Source organism: Crocuta crocuta, unplaced genomic scaffold (assembly GCF_008692635.1).
Source record: "Crocuta crocuta isolate KB4526 unplaced genomic scaffold, BGI_CrCroc_1.0 scaffold113, whole genome shotgun sequence".
Classification (NCBI taxonomy): domain Eukaryota; kingdom Metazoa; phylum Chordata; class Mammalia; order Carnivora; family Hyaenidae; genus Crocuta; species Crocuta crocuta.
In genome coordinates, this window is record NW_027530368.1 from 4,804,848 (window position 1) to 4,820,282 (window position 15,435).

A 15,435-nucleotide genomic window follows, 5' to 3' on the forward strand; every position below is an offset into this window, starting at 1 on the left:
AACACTGCCTTCCTGAAGAAGGTAGGTCTGGGCTCTTTTTTGAGGCTGGTTGCCTAGGGAACCTAGCCTCTGGCCAGCAACAGTCAGGAATGCTTTGGTTAAGAGTTGGGTACAGATAACTAAAACAAGCAGCACATTTAGGTTTCACTTTCCACCTCCCCCCCACCTTTCTTTTTCAAGCTCCCAATTTTATACACTTTCTATATATTAGTACTTAACAGAAGTTTATTATTTAAATCTTCATTATAATCTTATGAGGTAAGTACTATTCTAAATTTACAGTTAATGAAAGGGAGGCAAATAGAGTTAAATAATTTGTCCATAGTTATTCAAGTGGAAAGTGGTATTCAGCCCGCTATGTTGTACTGCCTGGTTGGAACTTAAAAAAAAACAAAAACAAAGGGAGGACTCTTTATTTATTGGTGGTGTTTTTTTTTTTTTCTTTTTAATTCTTTTAAGTTTATTTTGGTAGAGTGTGTGAGCAGGGTAGGGGCAGAGAGAGTATCCCAGTGCAGGGCTTGAACTCATGAAATGTCAGATCATGACCTGAGCTGAAATCAAATTGGATGGTTAACCGACTGAGCCACCCAGGTGCCCCTGTTTTTGTTTTCTTTAGAATGGTAGACTCTTGGAGTTGGAAAGGGCCTTTACCATAGTCAGTCTCCTTGTCTCCTGTCTGCCATCTGGTTACAGGAATACTTTCCATCATCCCCCTGACAGATGATCACCCAAGTTCTTGAATTCTTCCATTGCTGGGGAGTTCATCACTTCTTGAGGAATCTCATTATGTGTTGACTAGTTCTCTTTGGTAAGAAGTTATTTCTTATTTTGAAATTAAATCTAATTGAGATGATTTACCAGTTTTAGGCCTGTCCCCTGGAGCCACTTAGGATAATTACAAGCCATCTTCCATATGCCAATCTTGTGAACATTTGAAGACACTCTTCCTATTTATAAGTCATATTTGTAGTTTTCTCATAGCATCTAAACTTGCTTTCAGTTTGGATTGGTCCACACAAAAGCAGTCTCTATTTTTTATTGCTTTGTAAGTGCAGCCTTGCAGTAAATCTGTGCTTCACTTCTTATGGTTAGGCACAAAGTATGGGCTCTTCCTGTATCTTTGGAGAATGAATAAATAGTGAGCTGAGTCTCTACAACTATGTATGAGTCTGCAGGGTTTGCAATCTTCTACTCTTATAATCTAATGTCCATTAGACTGTTGTCCTGTACACATTGTTAGAGTTCACAAAATGGCTGGAAGTTTATCCGGGCATGTGACAAAACTGCATTTACTTCATCAGGCCACTAGGTGATGAACAACTCACAAACCCTGACTTCCAGGGACAGTTGTATACAGGACAGTTTTAGTTTGTAGTTGGAAAGACCATCAGATGTCATCTGGTACAACCTTATTAAAAGGTCTTTTTGTGGGGGAGAGGGAAAACATGTCTCATGTATACTTTGTCTTTCCCAGCTTTGTTCCAATTTTAAATATTAATTTGAATAAAGTACTTTCTCTGAGTGGTCTTAGAAAAGGGGCCTGCTTGGCACTTTCAAGGTCCTTATGTGTCCAATTTTATTTTTTAAAAAAATTTTTAAATGTTTTTATTTATTTCTGAGAGAGAGAGAGTGTGAGTAGGGGAGGGTCAGAGAAAGAGAGGGAGATACAGAATCTGAAGCAGGCTCCAGGCTCTGAGCTAGCAGTCAGCACAGAGCCTAATGTGGGGCTTGAACCCATGAACCATGAGATCATGACCTGAGCCGAAGTTGGAGGCTTAACCGAATGAGCCACCCAGGCGCCCTGCAATTTTTGTTTTTAAAAAAATTAAAAAAAAAATTTTTTTAAATGTTTTATTTATTTCTGAGAGAGAGAGAGAGCGTGAGCAGGGGAGGGTCAGAGAGAGAGGGAGACACAGAATCGGAAGCAGGCTCCAGGCTCTGAGCTAGCTGTCAGGACAGAGCCTGACGTGGGGCTCAAACCCACGAACCCTAAGATCATGACCTGAGCCAAAATCAGACGCCCAACCGACTGAGCCACCCAGGCGCCCCTGTCCAATTTTTTATATGTATATTTTAAAGATTTTATTTTTAAGTAATCTCTATGCCCAATGTGGGAGTCAGACTTAGAACCCTGAGATCAAAAGTCTCATGTTCTACCAACTGAGCCAGCCAGGCACTCCTGTATTTTACCATAATGTAGGAATGATGACTTGGTTTAGGATTCTTATATAGTAGTTCTACCCACTGCAAAGTCTACATGCAGCTTTCTCCTGTTTTTAGTTTCAAGTGATACAGGTGGGAAGTCCAATGCCAGTAGGATTATTTTTCCTTGTAAGTAAGTACCTGTCCTTTCCCTTTGGAAGTTTGTAAATTTTTTTTCTTCATGCTTAACATTTCATCATGATATGCTTTAGGTGTGTTTTTAAAATAGCTCTGCTTTCCCCTTGTTGAACCTTTTGGAACCTTAAAAACTTAAATCTTTTTTTATCTCAAGGAGGTTTCCATCTGTTTCCAACCTTCTTACTTCACAGAAGAAGTAACTGAGTCCAGAAAGGTGACTTGCTCAAGGTCACTCAGCTAGTTAACAGTGATCCTCAATCAAATAACTTGACTTATTTGATGAACTAGAGTTTCATTGTATTGAATATTGCTCTATTGAGAGGGCCATGATAAAAAACTTGGGAAATTTTCTAGTGAGACACAAATTTTGCTGAGGGTTCATGGGGACATGAAGAAGGACAAAGAGCTGATAAAATTCATTATGATTAAAATGTGGCCCATTTGGGGGATCCTTGGGGGCTCAGTTGGTTAAATATCTGATTCTTGATCTCAGTTTCGGTTATCATCTCATGTTTTGTGGGTTTGAACCATGTTTCTGGCTCTGTGCTGACGGTGTGGAGCCTGCTTGGGATTATTTCTGTCTCTCCCTCTTTTTTCCCTCCCCCCCTCATGCTTTTGAGCTTTCTCTCTCTCCCTCTGAGACTCTCTCAAAATAAATAAAAATGTGGCTCATTTGAAGAACTGTAAAACTCATAAGGTATCCCAGTTATTGGAGTTAACCCAGAGCTCTAAAACTTAATAAAGTTAGTTTTGCAAGGGAAAAAAAAACTTAATAAAGCCAGGAAGTTCATTGAACACTTGGATAATTAGATACTTAGTTGTCAGGAGTTGGATAAGCATGGTCACGCCCTTTTGTAAATATTGGAAAACATATGAGGCTTGGAGACAGACATCATAAATCGTGTCTTATCAGTTGTCTGGTTTCTGTTTTGAGTTCCAGCCTGGGACCCTTTTCTGCTGGGAACCACCTGTTCCCAGCTCTGCTGATCTTTGGATTTCCCCAGCCTTCAGTTCCTTTCAGTTTTGAAATGAAACCTACCCCATCGGGTGAGGTCAGGTACTGAGAGGACTTTGACAGCTCATACCAGGTTGTTTTTTTCTAGAGTCTGGTATGTGACTGTGTGAAATGTAAGGCTCAGCAGGCTGTGATACAGACTAATTGATGGTGAATCAGCTGTTGCGTAGGGCCCAGGTAGCGCCATTTCTTTGGGTAACCAGGAAAACATGTAGACCAAATATGTTGTCTTTCATCCTCAGAAGTTGAAACCTAAGAGTACAGTCACCAGAAATCTGCCATGATCTCTCTGTCTTAATTTACTGCATAAGGAAAAACATTGTTTCAGTGTCTTTTCTCCTTATGTTTATTTAGAACCTCCTTACTTTTCAGGAAGGAGCCAAGTCCTTGGCCTCTTTCTTCTGCTCCAGCTTCTGAACGTTTATACTGTGCCTCCTGGAATTGCTGCTTTGATGTGAAGTGACTCCTCTCGATACTCCTAGACACACATACCCCTGTGCCCCGCCCCCAACCCCTTCACAGTATTTGGCTTCCCTTTTTCCCTTTCTTGTGAAACTAGTTTCCATGATACTATAGCACTTTGCTTGGAATATATATAAGTGGTATTGGCTCTTTAACTCACTCCATACCACTTCTGCCTGATTTTACCTGACTGTCCCCCAGCCACATCCCTCAACACTGCAAAACTGCTTCCAGACCTTCAAATACCTTTTCCCCTTTGAGACTTCGCTGGCCTGATCAGGGTTACCTGATCCCTGTCCTTGAGTACAGTTAGCATCTGTACCCAGTATGGCGCTCAAACTCACAACCCCAAGATCAAGAGTCACATGCTCTACTGACTGAGCCAGACAGGCGCTCCTCATTCTCCCATGTTTGTTTAAGATTTTAGTGTTTGACCTCTCCTCCTGGGACTCTGGCCCAGGCTAGGGGATTGGTGGTCAGATTTGGCCTGAGTCCAGTAATTCAGGGTAGACCATGGAATTAGGTAGTGTGGTGGTAACGTCTCAGATGTGGGCAGATGGGAAACCATAAGATCTGAGCACCAGAGTCATCTGGGGTGGAAGAAACAGAGAAAATTTAGTATCTGAAGCAAAGGATATCCTTTGTAGGCTCCCTCTTCTGCTCATTTGAAAAAAAATAAGGGCACCTGCGTGGCTCAGTTGGGTGAACGTCGGATTCTTGATTTCAGCTTGGGGCATCATCTCACAGTTTTTTTTTTGTTTTTTTTTTTAATTTTTTTTAATGTTTTATTTATTTCTAGGAGAGAGAGAGAGAGAGACAGTGTGAGCAGGGGAGGGTCAGAGAGAGAGGGAGTGACAGACTGAAACAAGCTCCAGGCTCTGAGCTGGCAGTCAGCACAGAGCCCGACGCGGGGCTCGAACCCACAAACCGCGAGATCATGACCTAAGTGAAAGTCGGACGCTTAACCGACTAAGCCACCCAGGTGCCCCGTCACAGTTTGTTGATTAGAGCCCTGTGTCACGCTTCATGCTGACAGTGCAGAGCTTGCGTGGGATTCTCTGTCTCCCTTTCTCTCTGCCCCTGTCCCCCTTGCACATGCCCACGCACTCTCAAAATAAATAAAAATTTTTTAAAAATCAAGTTTTATTTTTTTTATTTTTATTTTTTAATTTATTTCTAGGAGAGAAAGAGAGACAGCGTGAGCAGGGGAGGGTCAGAGAGAGAGGGAGATACAGACTCTGAAATTGGCTCCAGGCTCTGAGCTGGAACCCACCAACCGCGAGATCATGACCTAAGCGAAAGTCGGACGCTTAACCGACTAAGCCACCCAGGCGCCCCAGAAAAATTAAGTTTTTTTTAAAGAACAGTTTTAGGTTCACAGAAAAAATTGAGGGAAAGAGAACAAAGATTCCCATTATTATTATTTTTAAGTAAGCTGTGTGCCCAACGTGGGGCTCAAACTCACAATCCTGAGATCAAGAGTCACGTGCTCTCCATCTGCTTCTCTCCCCTGCTGGGGCATACTCTCCCTATTTTTAAAAATTTTTTAATTTTATGTTTTTTAATGTTTTATTTATTTCTGAGAGAAGGAGAGAGAGACCACGTGAGCAGGGGAGGGTCAGAGAGAGAGGGAGACACAGAATCTGAAACAGGCTGCAGGCTCTGAGCTGGCTGTCAGCACAGAGCCTGATGCAGGGCTTGAACCCACGAACCGCGAGATCATGACCTGAGCCGAAGTTGGCCGCCCAACCAACTGAGCCACCCAGGCACCCTTCCCCCTTTCTCTCTAAATAAAAAGGTCACATGCTGTACTGACTGAGCCAGCCAGGCACCCTGAAATTCCCATTATTTTTGAAAAATTGATCTTTAATATTATAGGAAATGTAATAATATAATCTAAAAAAATGAAAATCTGCAGATATTTTTAATTCTCTTGCTCTCCTGCACTCATTTCAGTTATTTATGTATTCCTCAAAAGTGGTTACTTGTTATGGGTGCCTGGGTGGCTCAGTCGGTTAAGCGTCCGACTTCACCTGAGCCTGTTCATCAGAGCCTGGAGCCTGTTTCAGATTCTGTGTCTCCCTCTCTCTCTGACCCTCCCCTGCTCTCGCTGTCTCTCTCTCTCTCTCAGAAATAAACAAAACATTAAAAAAAAAAAAAAAGGGGTAACCTGTTAGTGTTTGGAATGTACCTTCCAGACTTTTTTTTCTTTGTATTGATATACATGTGTATGAACCTAGAAAGAGTGTTAAGTTTTGTGTTTTATTTATTTACACAAATGGGGTCACATTTTATATGTTATTTTAGTATTTCTTTGATTCAGTAATGTTCCTGATAGTATGTTGGTACATAAAAATAACTTCTCCTTTATTTTGGCTATTGTATAATATTTTGTAGAATAGATGTACTGTATTTAGCTTTTTTTCTATTGAGAGACATTAAAGTATTTCCATTTTGATGCTATAAATGATTCTTGTTGTATTTTAAGTGTTAGCATTCTGTTTCTATGTCTTTTTTTTCCCCTTTTCCTTATACTCTTCCTAGGTGATCTCAACTTCTCTGACACCTCCGCTTAACCATCTACACATGGATGATGCCCAGATCTTTCTATAGACCACAGTTTCCAACTGCTCACATAGACAACATCACGAGGATGTTTAGCATACTCTGCAATATGCAACCTCCTGCTCTTCCCCACTTGCTCCTCATCCATTGTCCTCATCACATGTAAGTAGCACACACTTACTAGGCCCAAAGCCTGGTAGTCATTGTAAGGCTTCCCTTCCCCTCCTACAGCCAGCAACCAGCCTATCACTAGGACTTTTCCTCCCCATTATTTCTTGGATCCAGTTGCTTTCTTTCCTTCTTCATTGCCTGTACCTTGTACCTTAGTTTTCTGATTTATAAAATAGAGTATTTGTGAATATTAAATCAATTAATACATGTAAAATGCTTAGAACAATAGATTGGCACCCAGTAAGTTTTATGTGAACGTTGGTTGTTGTCATCATAATCATTGTCATTGTTGTTGTTGGGGTCTTCCCAGTGTACATAAGCCATTCTCATATCTACCTGCAGTCTTGATTTTATCCTTCCCTACCTCTCTTCCACTCTGCACATTGAAGCCAGAGTGATCTTTATAATATATATAAATGATCGTGGTCTAACTTTCCTGCTTAAAAAAACTTCAGTGATTTTGCCATTGGGCTTTTACATGTACTGTCATCCCCATCTAGAATGCTTTTTCCCTTTGTCTTTAAATGATTGTCTGTTTTTTTTTTTTGTTTGTTGTTTGATATACTTGTTTCTAAATGTTATCTCAGAGAGGCCTTCCCCTCACCACCTAATTATTCCACAGTAGCCACTCATATTCTTTCTTTCACATCACCTATTTTATTTTTTTAAATTTTTAAATTTTTAAAAAATTTTTTCGGTAAACATTTTATTTATTTTTTACAAATAGTTTATTGTCAAGTTGGTTTCCATATAACACCCAGTNAGACTTGAACTCATGATCCTGAGATCAAGAGTTGGTTGTTCTACCAACTGAGCCAACCAGTCATCCCTGGTCTCCTCCAGTTAGAATTAAATTCTCTGAGAAAGACAGATATATGTTTTCACTCCTAATTTGAGAAACTTAACAGAAGACCATGGGGGAAGGGAAGGAAAAAAAAAAACAGTTACAAACAGAGAGGAAGGCAAACCATAAGAGACTCTTAAATACAGGGAGCAAACTGAGGGTTGATGGGGGTGTGGGGTTGGCGGGGCGGGGAAATGGGTGATGGGCATTGAAGAGGGCACTTGTTGGGATGAGTGCTGGGTGTTGTATGTCAGTGATGAATCACGGGAATCTACTCCTGAAGCCAAGAGTATACTGTATTCACTGTATATTAGCTAATTTGACAATAAATTATATTAAAAAAAAAAAGAATTCTCTGAGAACCAGAATATTGTCTCTTTTATTTACAATATATTCCTAATGCCTAGAACAGTGAGTGGCACGTTATAGGCATTCCGTGAATACTTGTTAAGTGAATTATAAAACAACTTCAAATATCTCATGAGGCCCTTTTTGGTCTTTCCAGCATCATTTGCTTCAGGATACCTTCTACTTTGGCCTCCCTACCCCTCATCTCTTCCGATGTGTTTTCTTGCTGCAAGATCTTTTTATATGCTGTTCCCTCTACTTAGAACATTTTCCCTTTGGGTGCCTGAGTGGTTCAGTCTGTTAGGTGACAGACTCTTGATTTCAGCTCAGGTCATGATCTCTTGGTTTGTGAGATCAAGTCCCATGTTGGGCTCCATGCTGACTGTGCTCAGATCCTGTTTCTGATTCTCTCTCTGCCCCTCATCTGTTTGCACTTGCTCCTTCTCAAAATAAATAAACTTTAAGAAAGAAAAAAGGATCACTTTTCCTCAAGTGCTCTGCCACTGCCTGGGTATCTCCTATTCATTCTGAAGTTTCAGCTTAGGTGTAACTTCACCTGACTTTTTTTTTTTTTTTTTTTTTTTTTTATTTTTTTGTGTTTTTTTTNGTGTTTATTTTGAAAGAGAGGGATAGAGAATCTCAAGCAGGCTCTGCTTTCTGTCAGTGCAGAGCCCGATGTGGGGCTTGATCCCACAAATGTGAGATCATGACCTAAATTGAAATTAAGAGTTGGACACTTAACTGACCGAACCACCCAGGCACCCCAAGACTGTCCTTCTTAGTTTTCCATCTCTACGTGTATTATCTTTACTTGTAGATGCTGTAATTATTTGTCTCCCTCACGAGATGGTAAGTTTTGTTGGGCAAAGGCCTAGCTAGGTCTTGCTTACCATGTATTCTTAGTCCTACTGGTGGGGCTGGAAGCATCCCTTGAGATGGGGTGCTGGGTAAGAGTACCCAGAGTAGTACTTGAGGGCTAAGAAGTGTGCCTTAGAATGTCAGAGTAAGGTCAAGTCATTTGGCCTTGGCTCATCTTCATTCTCTTTATTCTATCTTTGGTGATTCCAGTATTTTGCTGAATGAGCCATCTATCATGCTTGAGATGAATCATCTAATACATTTGTCTCTCTCTGAGACATATTTACAAAATCAGGATAGGCCTGGCAGAGAACTTGCTCATGGAACGGGGCATGAGTGCTGTGGATAAAAATTGGGGATCTGGGTAGGCAGATTATTTACTTTTGAGTGGCTGATGGCAGAATAACTGAGTGCAATGAAAGAAGCCTTAGGGATAAGGTGAGGCAAAGATGAAACAGGAAACTGAATCATTAAGTCAGAAACCTAGAGAATCAGGATAGTGGGTGGAGTGTAAGAAAGGACAGGGCAAGCAGTTCAAGATTATGGCCATAAATAATATTGGAGATTACTTAAGTCGTCTTTTGGCATTCTCCCCTCTTTAGTGTGGAAGCAGCTTTTGGATTAAAAGAAGAATCAGGTAGTTGACATATAAAGGTTTGAACTAGATTGCACATTACTTTGTATTTTATAAGTTAATTACTTAAATGTGAAATCTTCAGAAATCCAACCTTGTACCTTTTCCCCACACTTCAGTTTCTACTCCCAAGAGCCCACTTTCCCTCCTTTTATTTATTTTATTTTTTTAAGTTTATTTATTTTGAGAGAGAGAGAACGAGAGCAAGTATGAGCAGGGGAAGGGCAGAGAGAGAGGGAAGGAGAGAGAGAATCCCAAGCAGGCTTGACACTGTCAAAATGGAGCTGAATGTAGGGCTCAAACTCACAAACTGAAATCATTACCTGAGCCAAAATTGAGTCAGATGCTTAACTGACTGAGCTGCCCAGGCGCCCCTCCCTCCTTTTAAATATACTAGGTTTAACTAGTTAATTTTTGATAAAAGTTTCCTGTACAAAATCCTATAGCAATCTTGGTGCTCTCTTTAGGTAGGCTGAAGATATTCCCTTTACACAGAATGAGCACTCTTTCAGATTGTACCTCTTCCTACCAAACCATGCATAGGAACTGGCTTCAGCAGCCTCAGGAATTCAGGACTCTGCCTTGCCGGATTCTGTGGAATTTCTGTCTGAATTGTGGGGAAGGACATGGGAGCGTAGATTATATTGGTGAGGCATAGTAGGAGTAGTGGACGACTGGCTGGGTGTGCATAGGTGTGGGGTTTGAAGGTGTATAAGAAGTGGGCTTTGAAGTGTCTGACCTGGAATGGCCTTTGAGTGTATGACAGTGTTAGGGTGCTCTAATATATGCCAAGTAGAGAATGTTGGTGATTGGTGCCAGTCATTAACCCTTAGAGGCATTCTGTATGTTTTTTGTGTGGCCTGGAAGTCTTCTACAGATTGACCAGTAGCTGGCATCATGGTGGGTACTTGGGGAGAATCATGGGGATAGGAGCAGTACTTACTAGAGAGGGATATATTCTCTTTTAAAGGTTGGATAGAGTGATTACATGCACATCCTGGGCAGTGTAAGGCCCAGTCACCTTGTCTATGTGAGGCAAGGTATCTGTATTCCCCTCCTAGTGCTCTGCTGGGAAAACCAACCTAAGAGTGCCAGAGATCATGGCCACTGTTAGTGGTTCCCCCAGAATGTTCCCTATCTTTGACTCCTCTGTTCTTTAAGCCCCATGCTCTGATGTCCTGCCTTCTATTTTCTGCTTTGGTACCTTCAAATTTCATAATCCATTCTGACTCTTCTTTCTAGATTACTCCATGCCCAGCTTGATTCTTGGTTCTATGTAGTCTCCTAATTTTGACATTGCCAGTCAGCTTCAATTGAGGGCCTTCCTCTATTAGCCCTGTTTGTCGAGCTGATTTGAAGCTTTAATGCATCAGAATTACCTTGCAGGCAAAGGAGGAGGTTGCTGGATACTTATTTAAAATGCAAATCCTGAGGTGCCTGGGCGGCTTGGTTGGTTGGGCATCCGACTTTGGCTCAGGTCATGATCTCATGGTTCGTGGGTTTGAGCCCAACGCCAGGCTCTGTGCTGACAGCTCGGAGCCTGGGGTCTGCTTTGGATTCTGTGTCTCCCTCTCTTTCTGTCCCTCCCCTCTAGCACTCTTGTCTGTTTCTCAAAAATAAACAAACGTTAAAAAATTTTTTTTTTTAAAATGCAAATTCCTGGGGCACCTGAGTGGTTCAGTCAGTTAAGCGCCTGACTCTTAATCTCAGTTCAGGTCTTGATCTCAGGGTTGTGAGTTTAAGCCTCTCTCATGGTGTGAAGCCTGCTTAGAAAAACTCAAATTCCTGGGGGCACCTGGCTGGCTCAGTTGAAAGAGCATGTGATTCTTGGTCTCAGGGTTATGGGTTTGAGCCCCACAATGGGTGTAGATTTTACTTAAAAAAATAAAAAGTAGGAGTGCCTGGGTGGTTCATTTGACTAAGCATCTGACTCTTGATTTCTGCTCAGGTCATGATCTTGCAGTTCGTGGGGTTCATGCCCCACATCAGGCTCTGTGCTGACAGTGTGGAGCCAGCCTGGGATTCTGTCTCTCTCTGGGCCTCTTCCCTGCATGCTCTCTATTTCTCTCTCAAAATAAATAAAAATAAATATTTAAAAACATAGGTAGGTAGGTAGGTAGGTAGATAGATAGATAGGGGTACCTGGGTGGCTCAGTTGGTTAAGTGTCTGACTCTTGGTTTTGGCTCAGGTCATGATCTCAGCCCCAAAAGGGGCTCTCTGTTGACAGTGTGGAACCTGTTTGGGATGCTCTCTACCCTCCCCCCTCCCTCTCACTCCCCTTTTCCCTCTCCCTGTATACAAAGTATACAGCCACTCTATACAAAGTAAAACTCCATGTTACTCTCTTAGTACTTCATTTGCTCTCATTAGACCACTTACTGCTTTTTATTAGGTTGTCTTTCTCTCCTACAAGATTATACGTTTCATGAAGGTAGGGACCTTCTTGCTCAAGGTTGTATTTTCAGTGCCTAGAGGCGCTCAGGAAGTACTTGTTGACTAAGTTACTCCTCACCTTCTTGTCAGTACCTATATGGGTGCTTTGTGGCTCTGCACAAACTCTCACCCTTTGGATGTGTTGTTGCCTCTACCAGAAGGACCCTTTCTCTCATCAGCTCGTCAGACTTTTTCTTGTCCTTTCCCACTTCTCTGAGCAAGTCTTTGACTTCCCTGGGCAGTGCTAGTTCAATGGAGACAGCACTTTGGTCGTCTCAAATGGACTTTTTGCCCTGTGTGGTGATTTTTTTCTACATAAGAGATAGATGGTATTGCCCTTGGTTTACCAAAAGCTCTGAGAGGTGGATTAACTTGGAAATGGTAGAACTGAGATTCAAACTCCAATATGTCTATAGAGCCCTTACTCAATATACCTTGCTTGCTCTAAAAGAAACCAGATAGTAGACCTAGAGACACTGAAGTGAAAGAGATTTTTTTTTAGTTAGGTAATAAAAGTGTGTGTATGTGTGTGTGTGTGTATTTGTATGTCTTAAATTTCCCCAGAGTTAAACACCATAAAAGGTACACTGTTGACAAGCCATTTATAAGGATGATTGAGTAAAGGGTGACCATAATCAGAGGACAATATGTACTTCATGTGTTTCCTTGATCATATCTTTGGTGACAATGGCACAATCAACATATACCCTAGTAGAAATGAGCCAAGGTGAAACACTATTAAATTCAAACCAAACCAGATATCAGTTATCATTTATAGTTGCTTGGAGGATATATAAAGAGTGAAATTTAAACAGTTTTGTTTAGGAAAAAAAGTGCAAAGTCTTTAACACAATTTGCTTAGAAAAATACATGTTACTGGGGTGCCTGGGTGTAAGTGTCAGTTAAGTTTGTGGGTTTGAGCCCTGCATCAGGCTCTGCACTGACAGTGTGGAGCCTGTTTGGGATTCTCTCAATCTCTCTCCCTCCCTCACTCTCCCTCCCTATCCTCCTCCCCTTCCCCCCCTCCCTCTGCCCTTTCTCCACTTGCACATGCACACACCCTTCCTCTTTCTCTCTCAAAATAGGTAAAAATACATCTTACTATAGATATACTAGTTGGGTAAGTTATAGTGGATATTGGCATATTATGTAGCTATTAAAAAGAATGAGACATACACACATATAGACAGTCTCTAAGATCTCTTATTAAGAGAAAAGGCAAGGTGCAGAATAGTCTTTGCTGGTATTCATATTTGTATGAAAAAGGGGAAGATTCTGTCTACTTATTATACCCACATTACCTCACAGTTTGTTTTTGTTTTTTAATATGTTTTTGTGTTGCTGAAATTTTTTTTTTACCATGAGTACATTGCCTTTCAAAAAAAGTTGTAAAAAACTCATGAAATACACCATCTGAACCATTTATCTTTTATTTTTTAAATTAGAAAAAAAAATTTTAAGTTTATTTAAGTAATCTCTATACCCGTTGTGGGGCTCGAACCTACGAGTTGCATGCTCTTAATTGAGCCAACCAGCCCCCCTTACCATCTTAACCATTTCTGAGTGTTCAGTAGTGTTAAGTTATATTCACATTGTTGTGCAACAGGTCATCAGAACTTTTTCATCTTGCAAAACTGAAACTTATACTTCTTAAAGGGCCCCTGCCCATTTACCCTGGCAACTACCATTCTACTTTCTTTTTCTATGAACTTGACTATTTTAATTACTTCATATGAGTGGAATCATATAATATTTGTTTTCTTGTGACTAGCTTATTTCACTTAGCAGAATGTTATTGAAGTTTATCCATATTGTAGCATGCCATTTTATGTATATACCACATTTTGTTTATTCATCTATTGTGTGTTTTTTAATTTTTTTCATTGGATCCACACTTCTGTGTGTGTGTGTGTGTGTGTGTGTGTGTGTGATAATGATTTCAGGAATAGAATTTAGTTTTTCATCACTTACATATAACACCCGGTGCTCATCCCAACAATTGTCCTCCTTAATGCCCCTTGCCCATTTAGCCCATCCTGCCACCCAAGCACCCCTCCAGCACCCCTCAGTTTCTTCTCTGTGTTGAAGAGTCTTTTATGGTTTGTATCCTTCTCTGTTTTTATATTATTTTTGCTTCCCTTCCCTTATGTTCATCTATTTTGTTTCTTAAATTCCACATATGAGTGAAATTGTATGATATTTGCCTTTCTCTGACTTATTTCATTTAGCATAATACACTCTAGTTCCATCCACGTTGTTGCAAGTGGCAAGATTTCATTATCTTTGATTGCTGAGTAATATTCCATTGTATATATATACACCACATCTTTATCCATTTATCAGTTGATGGACATTTGGGTTCTTTCCATACTTTGACTATTGTCGGTAGTCACATGGGATGCATGTGCCCCTTCAAAACAGCCCTTCTGTATTCTTTGGATAAATACCTAGTAGTGCAGTTGCTGGGTTGTAGGGCAGTTCTATTTTTTTAAATTTTTTTTTTAATGTTTTATTTATTTCTGAGAGAGAGACAGCATGAGCAGGGGAGGGTCAGAGAGAGAGGGAGACACAGAATCTGAAACAGGCTCTAGGCTCTGAGCTAGCTGTCAGCACAGAGCCTGATGTGGGGCTCGAACCCACAAACTGTGAGATCATGACCTGAGCCAAAGTCAGACGCTCAACCAACTGAGCCACCCAGGTGCCCCATGGCAGTTCAATTTTTAATTTTTTTGAGGACCCTCCATACTGTTTTCTAGAGTAGCTGCAGCAGTTTGCATTCCCACCAGCAGTGCTAAAGGGTTCCTCTTTCTTTGCATCTTTGCCAACATCTGTTGTTGCCTGAGTTGTTAATTTTAGCCATTCTGACAGGTGTGAGGTGGTATCTCATTGTGGTTTTGATTTGTATTTCTCTGATGACGAGTGACGTTGAGCATTTTTTCATGTGTCTGTTAGCCATCTGGATGTGTGTCTGTTCATGTCTTTTGCCCATTTCTTCAATGGCTTATTTGTTTTTTGGGTGTTGAGTTTGATAAGTTCTTTATAGATTTTGGATACTAACCCTTTATCTGATGTCATTTGCAAATATCTTCTCCCATTCTTTCAGTTGTCTTTTAGTTTTGCTGATTGTTTCCTTCATTGTGCAGAAGCTTTTTATCTTGATGAGGTCCCAATCATTCATTTTTGCTTTTGATTTCCTTGTCTCTGGAGACATGTTGAGTAACAAGTTGCTGTGGCAGAGGTCAAAGAGATTTTTACCTGCTTTCTCCTCTGGGATTTTGATGGCTTTCTGTCTTATGTTTAGGTCTTTCATCCATTTTGAGTTTATTTTTGTGTATGGTATAAGAAAGTGGTCCAAGTTCATTCTTCTGCGTGTCACTGTCCAGTTTCCCCAGCACCATTTGCTGAAAAGACTGTTTTTTTTTCCATTGATATTCTTTTCTGCTTTGTCAAAGATTAGTTGGCCATATGTTTGCAGGTCCATTTCTGGGCTCTCTGTTCTGTTCCACTGATCTGAGTGTCTGTTTTTGTCCCAGTTTCATACTGTCTTGATGATTACCCCTTTGTAATACAGCTTGAAGTCCAGAATTGTGATGCATCCTGCTCTGTTTTTCTTCTCCAAGATTCCTTTGGCTATTTGGGGTCTTTTCCGGTTCCATACAAATTTCAGGATTGCTTGTGCTAGCTCTGTGAAGAATGCTGGTGTTATTTTGATATGGATTGCTATTGTGTGTTTTTGTTTTTTTTAAATGTTTATTTACTTATTT

General features: G+C 40.7%; 1 protein-coding gene across 5 annotated transcripts in view; it reads left to right on the plus strand.

Moving 5' to 3' along the window:
* The window catches only part of ASPRV1 (aspartic peptidase retroviral like 1), a 111,875-nt gene that overhangs the window by 13,030 nt on the left and 83,410 nt on the right, over positions 1–15,435 (plus strand). For all 5 annotated transcript variants that reach the window (XR_013335670.1, XR_013335671.1, XR_013335672.1 and 2 more), the window contains exon 2: positions 6,362–6,544. The gene's annotated coding sequence lies outside the window, so the exon portion shown is untranslated. The remainder of the gene's footprint in view (positions 1–6,361; positions 6,545–15,435) is intronic.